This window comes from Ambystoma mexicanum, chromosome 4q (genome assembly GCF_040938575.1).
Source record: "Ambystoma mexicanum isolate Mex_15411 chromosome 4q, UKY_AmexF1_1, whole genome shotgun sequence".
NCBI classification, from domain to species: Eukaryota; Metazoa; Chordata; class Amphibia; order Caudata; family Ambystomatidae; genus Ambystoma; species Ambystoma mexicanum.
In genome coordinates this window covers 188,747,427-188,762,884 of record NC_090928.1, presented here as the reverse complement: position 1 = coordinate 188,762,884, position 15,458 = coordinate 188,747,427, and the positions used below count along the sequence as shown (strand labels likewise).

The 15,458-nt window shown below is 47.4% G+C and overlaps 1 protein-coding gene across 2 annotated transcripts in view; it reads right to left on the bottom strand.

Annotated features, from left to right (window-relative positions):
- Positions 1 to 15,458, bottom strand: part of SFT2D1 (SFT2 domain containing 1) — a 646,168-nt gene that overhangs the window by 102,985 nt on the left and 527,725 nt on the right. The window lies entirely within an intron of this gene.

The following is a 15,458-nucleotide window of genomic DNA, read 5'->3' as shown; positions in this document are numbered from 1 at the left end:
TGCACAGCTTCTGGAAGGGCTCCTCCCTGCCCAAAGGGGCAATCCCTCCTCATGTTCCCACAATAGTTCGTGGAGTGATATATCCTCGCCTACAAGCTCAGGGGCCCTTTGGTGTGTCCCCACTTCGGTCGGTCGAGGTCACCAACCAAAACCAAACACCAGCTGTTATTAACCACAAGCTCAACTTGACCTCTGACCGACACATCGAGGAAGTGCCCTTGCATAGGGGGTGTGGGTATACCCAAGTTCTGGCGGAACTGGCCATCATCAAGGACTTGTTATTCACCCTGCTAGAGGCCCAAAGGAAGGGAGGCGGAATTGCTCAAGAGGAGGAGCCCATGATCACCACCCCAGCAGTTGAAGGGCACAAGTGCCTACCCCTGGAAATTCCCATGGAATGTCTACCTGTAGAGGTCCCCCTTGTATTGACCACCCCCAAAGGGACTGCCGTTAATCAAAATCAGGCACAGGCCTCGGCCCCCATGGACCCCGACTGCATCGAATCCAAAGCCCAGGGTTCATGGAAGTCGGGGGTTCAGCACAAGCGGCCGGAACCAGGAAAATCCAATTGCGCAATAGTCTTTCTCCAGGGGGTCCCCAAACTGGCAGTAGACAAGCCAGAGCAAAGGGACGCCCTACTCAACAAATGCCTATTTTGGCTGAAAACCACCGGAGGCTGCCCATTTGTATGCAGAGGCGCTTTGGCGGGGTGCAGCAGAATGACCAGTATGGGCAAAAACTCCCTGGACAGTATCAAATTGACATTTTGGGACCATAGTACATCGCACAGGGTTTTGAGAGGTTGTGGACGGGCAGGCCAGCCATCGGAGAGTGGGATTTAAATCAGTATGCCCCCCTTTCTCAGCTCTGTTGCCCCTGTTAGATCTGCCATAGTAAAGTCTGGGGTCTTTCCTATCAACAGCCTCCTCTCAGGTGCAAATTTGACTGCCTTAGGCCCGAGGCGCCATGGGTGTTGGAGGAGGCAAGGGGTTTGTGGGACCTGACTATGGGCTCAAAGATCAGTCTAGGGTTTCCATTGGAGGGGGTGGATTGTTTGTACTGGTCCGTAGTTTTCCTTGCTGCTGATTCTTTGTAACTCTGTATCAGAACTGTATTCTTATTTTTAGAAATGTTTTTGTAGGATGCACGATGGTCTTTTTTTGGGCGAATAAAGATGTTTGACTGACTTAAACCACTTACATCTCTATCTCACTATACCTCATTAGATGCCACCCCGCACAAGGAACAGACTATTCCCCACAAGTCTTCAAGGTAGCACTCTGAGGACTGTGCCAGAACTAGAACAAACACTAGCCCACAACCACCACAGCTTACCTGGACACATCCAACTAACAGAAACATCTCACTGCAGGAGTCAGCATAGACCACACATGTTATTTCTAAACCTCACCCTCCACACCCTAAACTGACCCCTGCTCAGTCTCCCAGATGAAAAATGCAACCAAAAATGCAGTACTCTACACTGCCAAGCAAACCACAACCTGGGCCGCATAGGCAACACTTGGAGGCTACAAAGAACATTTCAGAACAAGGTGCCTTCTTATCAAAGCCCAATTTATAGAAGAAAAAACTAAAAAGACAATCAAGGAAGGTCTTTTATTCCTCACAGACCTACCTCAGAGGATTACTCAGCAGTAATACACAAGGCAATCCACGTTGAATAAACTTGTCAACGGAACTGTCAAGAGAAGTGGTATGGTATAATACTTAAGCGCAAATCATATCACCCAAACAAGGAGGTATATCAATGCGCTGAAACAAGTTTTACATTTTCTTTTAAATTTAATTTGTTGACAGCGGCCAAACCCGGAAGTATCAAATACCCAGCTACCAGAGACAAAGCAGGCATAAACCACACCCCTGAGCTAGTCGTCTTTCCAGCTCATACAGGGAATAGAGTAGTAGTAGCATTTCTCTTGTACACAGACTATCATTTAAAATTGCTCCTTCAGGCAAGATTTCACATTGCACATCTCATCTCCAACTCTGTTTCATTTCACCCAGTTTCCCACTGAACTTCATTATTTACAGACTCCTCTCACACAACCTTCACGTTCGCCAAAATAAAGACGGGCGGATGCTGTCTGTAACCTTTCGTACACAGCCAATATTATTTTGGGAGATGGATAGTCGATGGCAAAGGAGGCAAATGCTGGAACCGAGTCGCTGGCTGCAAACCTGGGTGGCAGACATTTCAAGCAACTAGTTCAAAGTACCCACAAAAGCAGCCAGGCACATCGTACAGTTTTTTGTAGCAGGAATGCCACTACCATCTTTTCCACAGTGGACATACCCTAATCGATCAAAGATCCCCCAAATTCAATCAGACCCTAGAAGGAAATCAAATGTTTTTCTCTTTTCTCGAGAAGAATTTTATGTTACAAGGAGCTGATGGCTTCCCATCCCAGTGGCATTTTGATCGGTTTAAGCTTAAATCCCAATGATTTTCGCCCTCTTTTTAAGGCTTTAAAATAGCAAGGGTTGTATTGTTAGCTGGATTGGCATGGTTCCCTTCCGTTTAAGCCTTTGCAAAAGACGGACTAAGTTTTGCAGACAGCCATCTTTCACACCCCTGTAACAACCCTTTTGAAATCCAGAATTCAATGTATATATGTTTAAGGATTACGGCTACAGAGGGGGAATCTAGTGGGTGAAATGTAGGGGACGAGAGATTAGGGGGAATGGGTACCCCCTTATAAAAATGTTAAAAAATAAAGTAATTCTGATGAAGTAATTTACCATAGAGACATTTACTCAGTTCAAATCATGTAGAACCAACTTAGGAGTTGAAAGTAGCTGCTGGTAGCTATTGGCGTCAAGCCAACCTGGCTCTCAGTCTATAACCAGGAGCTAACTAGCTCCCAGCAATTTCGAACCCTGCAATGCAATATTCTGCCACTGTAGTATTTTACCACTACACCATTTTGATAACATGCCACTAATATTTCGCCCTTGGGATACTTGATGACTGAAACACTCCAATTATGAAAACCTGATAATACTTTTCAATTTGATATCTTGCCACTGCAATATTTTTGCCATTCTGATAATTGGTCACTAGGAACTTCAACAATTTTGATATTTGCCCAATGATATTGCTTCATTTTTGATAATGTACGACTGGGATACCCTGCCATTTCAGATTACCCGTGACTGATATTTCCCAATGTCGATAATTGCCACTTGGAGACAGACATTTGGATAACATGCCAGTGAGATATTTCATTAACAAAAAGCAACCAAAATACTTTGACACTGATATTTTGCCTCTGTAATATTTTCCCATAGGATAACATTGCTACCATGATACTGTGCCTATCTAATAATCTGCAATGATTACTCTACTCTCCATTTTGCAAACCGGTTAATAAAATTGCCCCACTGGGATAACTTTCCCATATGGAAAACTTGCTACAGATATCTTGTGGCCACTAAGATATTCTGCCCCTTTGTTACCTCCCAATTTCAACGGTAATAGCTGGCCACCACTATTTCGCCACTGGGATATTTTCCTGTCCGTAGACTACCATCTGGATAACCTCTCACTATAATATCTTGCCACTAATGATCTGCCTCTGGGATATTTTCCTATCTAGATAATCTGCCAGTGAAATATCTGGGAAAATAAATTAAAATGAAAAGCAACTAACATCCAAAGCCCAACAAGTTACAAGCAGCCTGCTTGCCCTAGAACCCCCCCAAAACCCCCTGATCCCGCTGGAAGCTAAGCTCACAAAGCACACCGAAATGTCTCCATCATGGAACGACAGCCGGACAACAGTTACCAATAATGGCACAAGTCCTTGCAAAAAAAGCCAAAACAAGTAACCAACTACTCCTTGAAACCTAAATACTCTGGGAAACCGTGCATAATCCTTTCGAAGAAGAGCGCCCTTTTGGGACCTCTCCACCGAAATCCCTCTGTCTTGAGATACCCATCAACCTACAAACCCTAACAACCAGCTTTCCAAAGAAATGAGCCACACAGGGAGACAAGAAACAAAAGATCAAAGAACTTTAAAAGATCCAAGGCACCTAAACACGTTGTTTGTCACCAGGGGACAGGCGAGACAAAAGAATTCCAAGTTACAAACCCACAAGCAACCCTGAAAATGACATTGATCCTACACGCAACCTACTCCAGCTCCTCAATGAAGAAACAGAAGCAACCACAGTTCAAATCCCGAACCCCACACCAAAGTCAATTACTGGATCAAAAGACCGGAGCAATCAATGTCCTATCGCCATTCAGACAAGCAAAGGACAAAGCCCGAAAAGCACAATACACCACAAGAGATAAAAGCTTGCCAGCGAAGGAGGAACGGGACACGCCTTTCATCAGGGAAACCTGGCTAATGCATCGCTAAGTTATTTGCTTACAAATCCATCCTGAACAAAAAGAGGATGCAGCTTAGCTGTACATACAACTATCGCCTAAGAATCACAACAGCACCATATTGAAAGATAACAGTTTGGGAATCACTCGGGCCTCCACTTCCCTATATACCATCAAACCAATTATCCCTCCTACAAAACTTCAAATCACCCACTTGCAACCAAACCTTTGCAGCGAAACGTGTAGCCATAAACAGCATTGAAATAGAAATACAACCAACTGATTACACTAGACTTTACCAACTCTTTAACAGAACACCACCAACTAGGCCAAAACACTAACCTAAAGTGTCCACCAAGCACCTGCTACAAATGGTGAAGGGGGAAACCCATGCAGCCAGACACTTTGAATGCAATCGTCTGTAAAAAAAGCCCGACTACAATTGGACCTCCAAAACACATTCTTTGGAGCAATACCACCTTTTTTTAATTTTTTTTATTTGCACTCCCGGTCTAGTTCATCCCACCCACATAAATCTTACTCCATTTAAGACAGAAAACATGGAAATCCTTCAACACCATGGACCTCAACACCAGACTGGAATCCATAAAACCACAAAACTCTCTCCTGGACACACTTCCACCAGAAGAAAGTATGGAGACACTCCAAAAATGGATCACAAAAGCTCTAGAGGCTGTAGCACTGAAGAAAGTTGTTGCCCCCTTTCAAACGAAAACGACTGCCGGATTGCTTTCTTCAGGACTCTGAGGAAGGACGTTAACCAACAAGAAACTCAATCTTAGAGGAAACATTACAACCAACAGGACAAAAAAAAAAAAATTATCGCATACCAAAACACAAATACATCTCTATGAAGCAGACATCCATATAATCAAAGTAAATGCACAAAGCCGAACACATCTTAAAAGCAAGCAATGCATTTAAAGATGTTAAAAAAAAAATCATTGAGATAAGAAACCAAACATCTAGCAATAATGTTCCCACTCCCCAAACTGTGATGACCTTGCAAACCACTTTAAAAACAAAGTAAAACATCCAACAAGCCATCAAGACCATTGCCAAGGATATAAGCAACAATATCGGCCCAACCGCAGAGGCAATCACAATGTTGAACTACTTCACACCTATCTCGACAGAAGACCTTTCTAAACTAGTGAAGGAAAGCAACCATGCCAGATTGTCAGCAGACCCTTACCGAAAAGACATCTACAAAAGCATTCACAGCAAAGACACCTGCAGAATCTCATGAACCAGTCACTGGAAACAGAAACTGCACCTAGAAGTTTTAAAGCCGCTACATTAAACCACTTCTCAACGATAGCTTGGGAAACACAGAACCAAACCAACTATCAGCCTATATCTAACATCTCTACCCAGTCAGACTGCTAGAAATCTACGCATATGGGCAAATCCTGACACGTGAAAACCAACCAGCTACTGAAATAGACATTAGTCGCTTCAGGTCTATTAGAAGAACGGAATCAACAACATTCACCATCTGGGAAAACCTAAAAATTAACTTGGGCTCAATTTCACTTCTGCCCTGATTTTCTCAGACCCTTAACCAGCTTTTGACACAAACCAGCAAAATTTCATCCAAAGGGTACAAGAAGCAAGGATGAGCACGACAACACTACAGTGGATGAAATACTTCCTGACAAAGAATGGAAACCACCTGCTTACCACCCTTAAGCTCAACATCGTTCACATTCACCTGTGGGGACCACAAGGTTTGTCCCTCTCACCACTACTGTTCAACATTTACATGACCCCACTCATGAAACTCATCAAGGGACAAACTTGCATGCTGCAACTATGCAGATGATGCTCAAATCTACAAAATCAATGCTGGCGAGGACACGACCAATCCCTTGTCAAATGCTTCTCACAACACATGAGTGAGCAACAACGGCCTTAAAATCAACCCAAACAAAACTTAAATCATGATCAGGCCCAACAACCTCTACACAACCGCATATACCAGGGCCTACTGAAAGTAGTTACAAACCCCAGAATGTTGATGGACAAAGTCCTAAAACTAAACCATCGTCCATGGTCAAAGAGAAGAATGCAGCTTTAATGCAAAGAAGTACAGCACACAGCATCGGTACTTGGCTCGGGATTCTCAGGTCACATGATCCAAGCGCACTGGCCTACTCATTCCAAGTTAATCACTGCCGTGGGTTTCTGTTTACTCAAACAACCTGTGCAATGATGATGATTCAACCATACACACCAAACAGCACAACTACATACCTCCTCCAGTAACTCACACAACACGGTCTATGCACTCCTATGACATGGCTTCCCATAAGGACTCCAGCACCCCCAAGGCTACATACCTCCTAAACGCAAACCCCAGTGTGACTGATTTAACCAGGTTACTCACCGTAGTGACCACCTCACTCCTAGTCCATAGTCCCCTTCCCTCCATACTTATGGGACATCTCTCCGTCCTGTGGGACGGGACCGGAGCACTTTGTAGAAAGCATCAAAAATTTTGCAAAAATGTGTCCTTCCTCTCTTTCTTGCACGGGGCCCGGCACGCGGCCGTAACCCCGCCCACCTTGACTCCACCCCACGCATCGCCCATCAGTCCTTTTCTATCACCAGGTATAAGACCTATTAGAAATAACAGAGGAACCTTATTAGAGGGGATGGCGGGCGGGCGTATGGAGGAAAGGGGACTATGGACTAGGAGTAAGGTGGTCACTACGGTGAGTAACCTGGTTATACTCCTACGTCCCGTCCCCTTTCCTCCATACTTATGGGAGATTCCCAAGCACTCCTTACAGGAACTACGGGTGGATGGAAATACCCCTTACTGAAACAGGTTCTTCAGCACTGCCTGACCAAACTGAGCATCAGCTCTTGAGCTCATGTCAAGACAATAATGCTTAAAAAAAGCAGATGGGAGGCCCAGGTAGCTGACCTAGCGATGGACTCCCAGGGGACATCTTTCTGAAAAGCAACTGCGGCTGCCTTGCCCCGCACCAGGTGTGCATGAATACCCTTAGGAGGTTTCAGCCCTTGGACGGTGAAAGACTCCGTAATGCAGGCGGTGATCCACTGAGAAATAGTCGCCTTAGACGCCTGCTTACCCTGAGGGTTACCAAAAGTCACAAACAGTTGAGAAGTACTCCTAAGCTCGGAAGTTCTGTCCACATAGAATTTAAGAGCCCTTCTGACATCGAGACAATGCAGAACCCTTTCTGCCTCTGAAGTAGGGTTCAGAAAAAAGACCAGCAAGGAGATCGACTGATTCAGATGGAATTCAGATACCACCTTCGGCAGGAAAGCAGGATTCATCCGTAGGACTACCTTATCCTTGTGAAAGACCAAAAAAGGGATGCTCCACCGACAAGGCCTGGAGCTCACTCACCCGCCTTGCTGACGTAACAGCGACCAAAAAGGACACTTTCCAGGACAGGTACTTGAGGTCCACCATGGCCATTGGCTCAAAAGGCTTATAACAACGCCGTCAGGACTACATTTAGATCCCACGACGGGTGCAGACTACGAATTGGAGGATAGAGGCGTGTCAAGCCTGCAAAATGCCTCTTAACCACTGGGTTACTCAGAGTAAGAGCATTGGTCCGTAGAAAGGTATGCGGAAACCGCTGAAAGGTAAGTTCTGCATGACAGAACATGGACACCCGACTCCGCTAAGAAGTATACAAAGGACAAAACCGTGTCAATTGTAACCCCCCCTTGGGTCCAACTGCCTGCTTAAACACCAACGACAGAACCTGAGCCATTTGCTTCTGTACTTGGACCTAGTCGAGGGTTTTCTGGCTGTCTGGATAATACGCATGTTATCCGCAGACAAGTTAAGATGTTCTAAAGACTTGAACTCGGGCACCATGCCGCCAAGCTGAGCGATTGCAGGGAGGGGTGCCACATCTGCTGTTCCCCCTGATGAAGAAGATCGGGGTCACCGGTAACATGATCGGCGGATACACCGACAGGTGTTGAAGCTCTGAGAACCAAAACCTCGCCGGCCACAACGGAGCTATGAGTAGAAGGGAACAGTTCACAGAGTTATTCAGCTTCCAAATTGTGCGGTGAACTAGCGGCAGAGGCGGGAAGGCTAAGCTCTCATGTTGTGCTATGGAATCTCGAGAGCATTCCCCATAGAGGAGGCTCCCAGCCCCCCTCTGGAGGCATACTGAGGAAGCTTCTTGGTTACCGCCGTAGCGAAAAGGTCCACCTCCGGTGTGCCCCAACGCAAGAAAATCCATGAGAGGACCTCTGCCTTCAACTCCCACTCATAGCTGACCACTGTCTGCCGACTGAGGGCATCCGCTGTGACATTCAGCTGGCCCGGAATGTGCACTGCGAGAAGCCAAACACCATGAAGCACAGCCCACTCCCAAATCTGGATGGACAGGTCCACGAGAGGGGGAGACTTGGTTCCCCCTTGCTTGTTGATGTAATACATCGACACCACATTGTCCGTGCGAATGCAGACCACCTTGTTGGCTATGATCAGTCTGAACGCCTTGAGCGCCAGGAAGATCGCCAGAAGCTCCAAATGATTTATGTGAAGGAGCTTGTACTGAGGTGACCAGAGATTCGAGACCTGAAGAGGATCCAACGTTGCACCCCACCCCAGGAGGGAGGAGTCCGTCGTGATCGTTACCGTAGGGGCTGGGTCCTGTAACTCCGCACCCACCGACAAGTTGCTGAGAGATGACTACCATTCCAGGTCCACTCTCATGGAAGCCGGAATCATTATCAACTTGGAAACCCAGGGTGTACAGCCTGACGCCAAGAACTCCGAAGAGCCATCTGAGTCCGCCTCATCTTGAGACGAGCAAGAGGAAGAGCCAACACGCACAAGTCCATGCGGCCCAGAAGCCTCTGGAACCACCAGGCCGACATGCTCACCGACTGCGCAAACATCTGACATGTGGCTAAAGGATCCGCCATTCTGTCCCCGGTCAGGTACACTCTGCAGTCGATCGTGTTCCAATGAAAACCCAGGAAAATCAAGTCCTGCGAGACCGTCATGGAAGATTTCCGCCAGTTCACCGACAGCCCAAGATGGAACAGGAGCTGAAGGAGAGACTGAAGATTGCCCGCTGCTTTCAACGGGCAAGGACTGCGTAATAGCCAGTCGTCCAAATACAGATACATATGGATACCTTGCAGACGAAGATAAGCCGCAATCACTGACATCTTCGTGAAGACACGCGGCGCAGAGCTGAGGCCGAAAGGAAGCATTCAAAACTGGAAGTGCTCCAAACGGAGATACCTCCTGTGTGGATTCCAAATCAGAATATGCTTATACGCATCCTGAAGATCCACCACGCTGAGCCAATCGCCCATATGCAAGGAGGACCGTATCTGGCTGGGCCTGATCATCTTGAATTTCTCTTGGGGTGGGAAAAGATTGAACTGGGAAAGGTCTAGGATGGTGCGCAGGCCAGCCTGGTTGGGTTTGGGTACCGTAAACAGCCGTGAGTAGAAGCCCTCCCCTCGTTCCCCAAGCGGGAACAGGTTCTACAGCTCTGAGGTCCAGAAGTTTCTGGACCTCGGCTTTGAGGGAGGGCGAGCCCCACGGCTGAAAAGGAGGGTTGAAGGGTGGGCTAGGGGTAAGCAGAAGCCCGCTCGAGCAACTGACAAGACCCATCTGTCTTCGGTGATGGTCTGCCACACCTCCCAATGAGACGCAATGCGTCCTTCCACCGGGGTCTCGTGCGAGCGCAGAAAACCCTCATTTTGTAGGTTTTTCGGTGGTGTTGCCACCTGAACCTGAAGAGGAGGCTGAGGAGCGGGAGAAAAAGCGAGTCTGTTGTTGCCTCCGGCAGTTATTCCCCTAAGGGATATCCACTCTGCAAGATTTCCGGTCTAGGAAGCCCCTAAAGCCAGAGGAGGGTTGACTTTGCGACAACGGTCTCTAGGTTTTGAAAGGGGTCTTAACAAGAACTGACAAGGATTTAGCTGTCTGAGTGCTATCCTTCGTCTTGGTCAGCTCTACGTCTGTTGTAGAATGAAAGAGCTCCTTACCATCGAACGGAAGGTCCAACACCTTGTCTTGCACTTCTTTTGAGAATTTGGTTGCATGCAGCCACGCCTGTCGTGAGGTATCAAACCCCAGCATGATGCCCCGAGCCGAGGTATCTACGCGGTGAGCCGCAGCCTCCAGGAGATCCTGGGCCAAGACCCTGGCGTCAGATAAACCAGCTTTAAAGTCTTCCAGCATCTCGACCGGGATGAACTCCCCAAACTCTGACAGACCTTTCCACATCCGCATATTAGCCCCCGCTAACACCAGTTCGGCATTGGCCTGCCTAAACTGCAAGGCCGAGTTGGCAAAAATCATTCTCCCAAGGGAGTCAAGGAGCTTATCCTCCTTTCCCAGAACCTGAGTAGCCGTCGTAGAAGAGGATGCTGCAGGCCTGGACTGCAAAGTGGCTGCAGTCACCACTGTGGAGGAGGGGGACGGTCAAGACAACAGGGCCACCTCTTCCGAAGAATGTAGCCTATATCGTGCGTCAATTTTCTTATTGACGAAAAGTCCAGAGTGTGGCTTTTCCCAGACCCTGCGGACCTCGGCCAGAACGTCCTTCTGCAAGAACAGGCCGGTACGCTCCAAAGGAGACAGGGTGAACGCCCCAGAAAGCGCGCCCTCCTGCGGACCGGGTGCCTCGGGCACTAACATCCAAGAAGCATATCATGTCCAGTACCGGGACATGAAAAGCTCTAATGGAGAGGGGCATGTCCTCGTTGTCCTGATCGCCTTGTGCGTCATCCGACATGTCAGGATCCTGCTGAACTGTGTCGGGTGCTGCCTTGTCCACGGGGGACAATGGGGACAAAGGCGGAAGAGTCGGGGAAGGCATCGTAGGCAAGGGAGGCACCAGCAGAACCACCGGAGGAACAGGTGGAGCCGGAGGCGCGGGCGGACATATCTCCCTAAACAGCCATTTGAAATATTCCCTCATGGGGTCGGTACGCATGAGCGTCTGAAATTTGCCGAAAAAGGCATCCTCCGGAAACTGTTTTGGAACCAGAGGAGGCCTCTCATGAGGGGGACAATTCCAGGGATGTAACGGGGAAGGGTGCCACACCGGCCCCTCCACCCACGTATCCACATAAATCAAAGGTGCCAACCCCGCAGGCAACGAAACATTGTGCGGAAGGGGCATCCGAGCATTCCAATCGTAAACTGGCCGATAAGGATGCGCACAAGGAACCCTATGTTCACCCACGGAACCAAGCCCTACACCTGAGGCCGATGGCGTAGTTGTAGGGGTAGCACCCAAAATGGCCACTGCAGTCGTGGCGGGAACGGGTGCCATTTTGTCATCACCTGAGGGGAACTGCGGCACGTGACGAAGTGAGGCAGGGGTCCCCGTCGATGGATCAGGGGTCTTAACTTTAGCCTTAACATAAGGAATCTCGGCTGAGCCGGTACTATGTGGCCTGGAATGTTTCTGCGACATACCAATCGCCAAACTAGCCTTCCCAGGAAGGACCTCGGCACTGCCGGTAAAAGAACTTTCCTTCTTTGCCCCCTCAACAGATCTGGCGTCGCCACAAGAGCGGGAACGGTGAGAAACGACCTTCATCGACAAGGCCTTGCCAGGCCTCTCAGAAATGTTGGTAACTTTAGCCTCTGTGCGAGGGAACTCGGACCCAGGTCTGGTAACACTGGTACAGGCCTCGAACATCCGTTCGGTAACACCAAGCCCCGCCGAGGCCTCGGGGCGAACCCTGGTCTTATTTTTGAGGGAAGCCGACAGAGGGGCCTCAGAGCAAGCTCCGGTACCACACAACTCGGTAGAACTGGGTCTACAAGCAGCCCCCACAGGAGGGGCCTCGGAGTGTACTCCGGTATCCACAGGCCCCTTATGGAGACCCTCAGAGAAAACTCTGGTATAATTATTAGGCCCAACGGGCACCTCAGGGTGAACCCCGGTGACAGAACGATCAACGCCCCTCCTGGCCCGGGAGGAACCCGGAAAGGTGTCCCTCTGCCGGGGTGCTCTGAAAAGTAAAGAACTTACCAGGCGATTCTTCTTTTCGTTCGATGAACGCTTGAAAATGCGAAGGAGGAGTTCGTTGGAAAAACTCCTCCCACCGCTCTAACCGACACTGAAAAGCCCGGACCGAAAGGGAATAACAGTAAGAACAGGAGTCCCAACGGTGATCCGGACCCAAACACTCTAAACAAAGCGGATGGGGATCCGCCCTCGCGAAGCGTCGGTGACACGATGAACAATCTGGAAGTCTAGTTTGAACGACATAGCCAGAGAGGAAAAAAGGAAGAAAATCTTCCACGGATGCAAGTGCGTCCAGTCCCGAACGAGCGGAGAAAAAGGACTGATGGGGGATGCGGAGCCAAGGTGGACGGGGTTGCGGCCGCGTGCTGGGCCCCACGCAAGAAAGAGGAAGGACACATTTTTGCAAACTTTTTGATGCTTTTTACAAAGTGCTCCGGTCCTGTCCCCCAGGACGGAGAGATGTCCCATAAGTATGGAGGAAAGGGGACAGGATGTAGGAGTATTTCTGAACTGAAACTACTATCACAACAGCAAAAGCACCTGTGTGCCTATCCTCTAACAAACCCAACCCTAACACTTTTTTGTTCAGATCTGCCTGACCACCTGGAGACCACGCAAATGGCAGCTGTGCTCAGTACAGATCCCATTAACATAGCCACTTCCTTGAAAAACTGAAAGGATCCAAACCGCATTTCCCAAACGGAAAACAGACTGAAAGCCAGACAAAAAACTTCATGCATGAATTACATGCACATGGCCACAAAAAAAGCCCTTAAAATTCTCACAAAAGCAGCAAGTCACCAAATGATGAAATGAAAGACTCCAGAGAACTTGAACAGAAAATTAGCTTTCTGACAGAAATGGATTTACCACCAACAGCTCTGGATCTAAAGAGCAGAAACAGTAAAGGTTACTTAAACAAAATTAAATAAAAGCCTGCATTGTGCCTATTGTGCTATTCTGCACAACATGGTCACGAATAAATTATCTAAATTATCCAAGTGCTTAAAAAAACATCAGCAAATAAAACAGTATAAGCACAAACCTAAAAGCTTTGCAACTCTGAACCAGTACACTTTGTGCTAGCTACGACCACCACCAATGCTTGCAATCAAAAGAGCAGACAACCGCTTTTTGCATATTTGATGCATGGTTTTTAACTACGGTCAATAGCAGCAATATAGCATGTTCGGTGGAAGACCCCAATTGCCCACAACATCGACAAAGTAATATCTCAGCAACCCTAACATCTTCCTATCCTGCTTCAACTTGTTTGAGTAAGGAGAGTTCCTTGTGCTTTTAATATTCTCTCAAACTCTTCTCAAAAACCCAAGGCAGACAAAACTCCTACCTACCAACCTCTAACAGCCATCCCTGAAAGAACACTTAAGCTATCTATACAGAGCTTGGGGGACACAACCTCCTTCACGACTCAAAAGAATCCATTGAGACCAATGGGATGAAGAGAATTTACACTTTCCTCTATAGAAGAGCCACAATAAATAAATAATAAATAAATAAATGCTACCCCATCCTGTTGGACTTCCACTGCTGCATTAGATGTTTCATTCTGACATTCTGCCTAAAAGATTGAAGGACATCAGATTGAATGGAAGTGTACTACGCTGGATCTCTTCAGTCCGCAATCATTTTGAAACACATGGCCCCTTATAAATCATGCCCCACACTCACAGGTGCCCTACCCCACCGATCCAGGCTCTCTCTTCAATATGGACCCCCCCCAATTGAAACCCAACTATAGACTCATGTTTCAACTACACCTATTTTACCCAAATCTACAAGATAAAGTTCACATCAGACAAACCAGATCTGAGGAGTTGACAGCAGCACTTGGATGAGCACAAACATGATGAAACCAACCTAACCGAAACAGATTTATAGCACCACTACCACAAACTCTACCAATCCCTTGACTAAGAAATCTGAACACACCTACAGCCAATAGAAATGGACAAAACATTTAACTCCTCTTGGACAGTCTTCATACTCGAGCCCTAGCATAAGAAGTTGTTTCTTTCAACTATGAACAATCTGCCACATCATGTCTGACATTAATGCACAGAACCATGGCTGCTACTGCTCTACTACTGAAGACCAATATACGTCAGTTAAAAGTAGGCAAAAAGTCCAAAATGTCTCTGACAAACACCCGAGACTTCAAACACGTGAACACTTCACCCAAGCCCCATAAATGCTCCACTGGCTCCTGCTCAAATGGAGGACTGAATTCAAATCCATATGCATTGCTCATTGAGCATTTCAAGGCAGATGCCCGGAAGCCACAACAAGGAAATTCATAACCTACAAGCCAACCCAAACGTTATTGTCCAGTAACACAGCAGTAAGAACTGTGTCAAGGGTCAATCAGAAACGACATGAAGGACGGTGCATCTCTTCTCCCTCAACCAAGCTCTGGAACTCTAAAGAGGAAAACAAACTAACGTTCAGAGTACACTTGAAAACCTGGCCATTGAAATGACATGGCACAACACCCTTAGGATCTGAACAAATTCAAGCACCTCTGAGAAACACCAAGGGCCAAGCCATTTCTGAAGAGATTGCGAGGAAACCTATGCTTACTCGCAACAAAATACTATGTGACCAAACACAGTACTTAGCCAAGGAGTTTGGGAGGTCAGCCTCCTTTGAGTCAGTCTCGCTGCACCACTTTACACCAAATCAGAACGATAATAAATTCACACAAGACCATTCAACATTTTCAGAATGGCAGGAATAATGTGGAACAAAGTTCTCTTTTCTCTAAACCTATGCCCTCTACTTTACTTCCCCCACTAACCCAAAGCTAGCTTCATCTCCAGTTATCTTACACAACTCGTTATCTACCCTCAAACATAGTGAGATGCCACTAACTGAGAAACAATTTCTCACTTTTCTAGTCCAATCCCAGCTCCACCCATGGAGTCTAATCCAGTCTAACACCTCACAATTCCAAATTGATTAACCTTGTGCTCTCCCCACTGGTAGAGACACATCCATATTTTCCCGGTCACTAACCACCGTTTTATATAGACACTCAGCACTCTCGT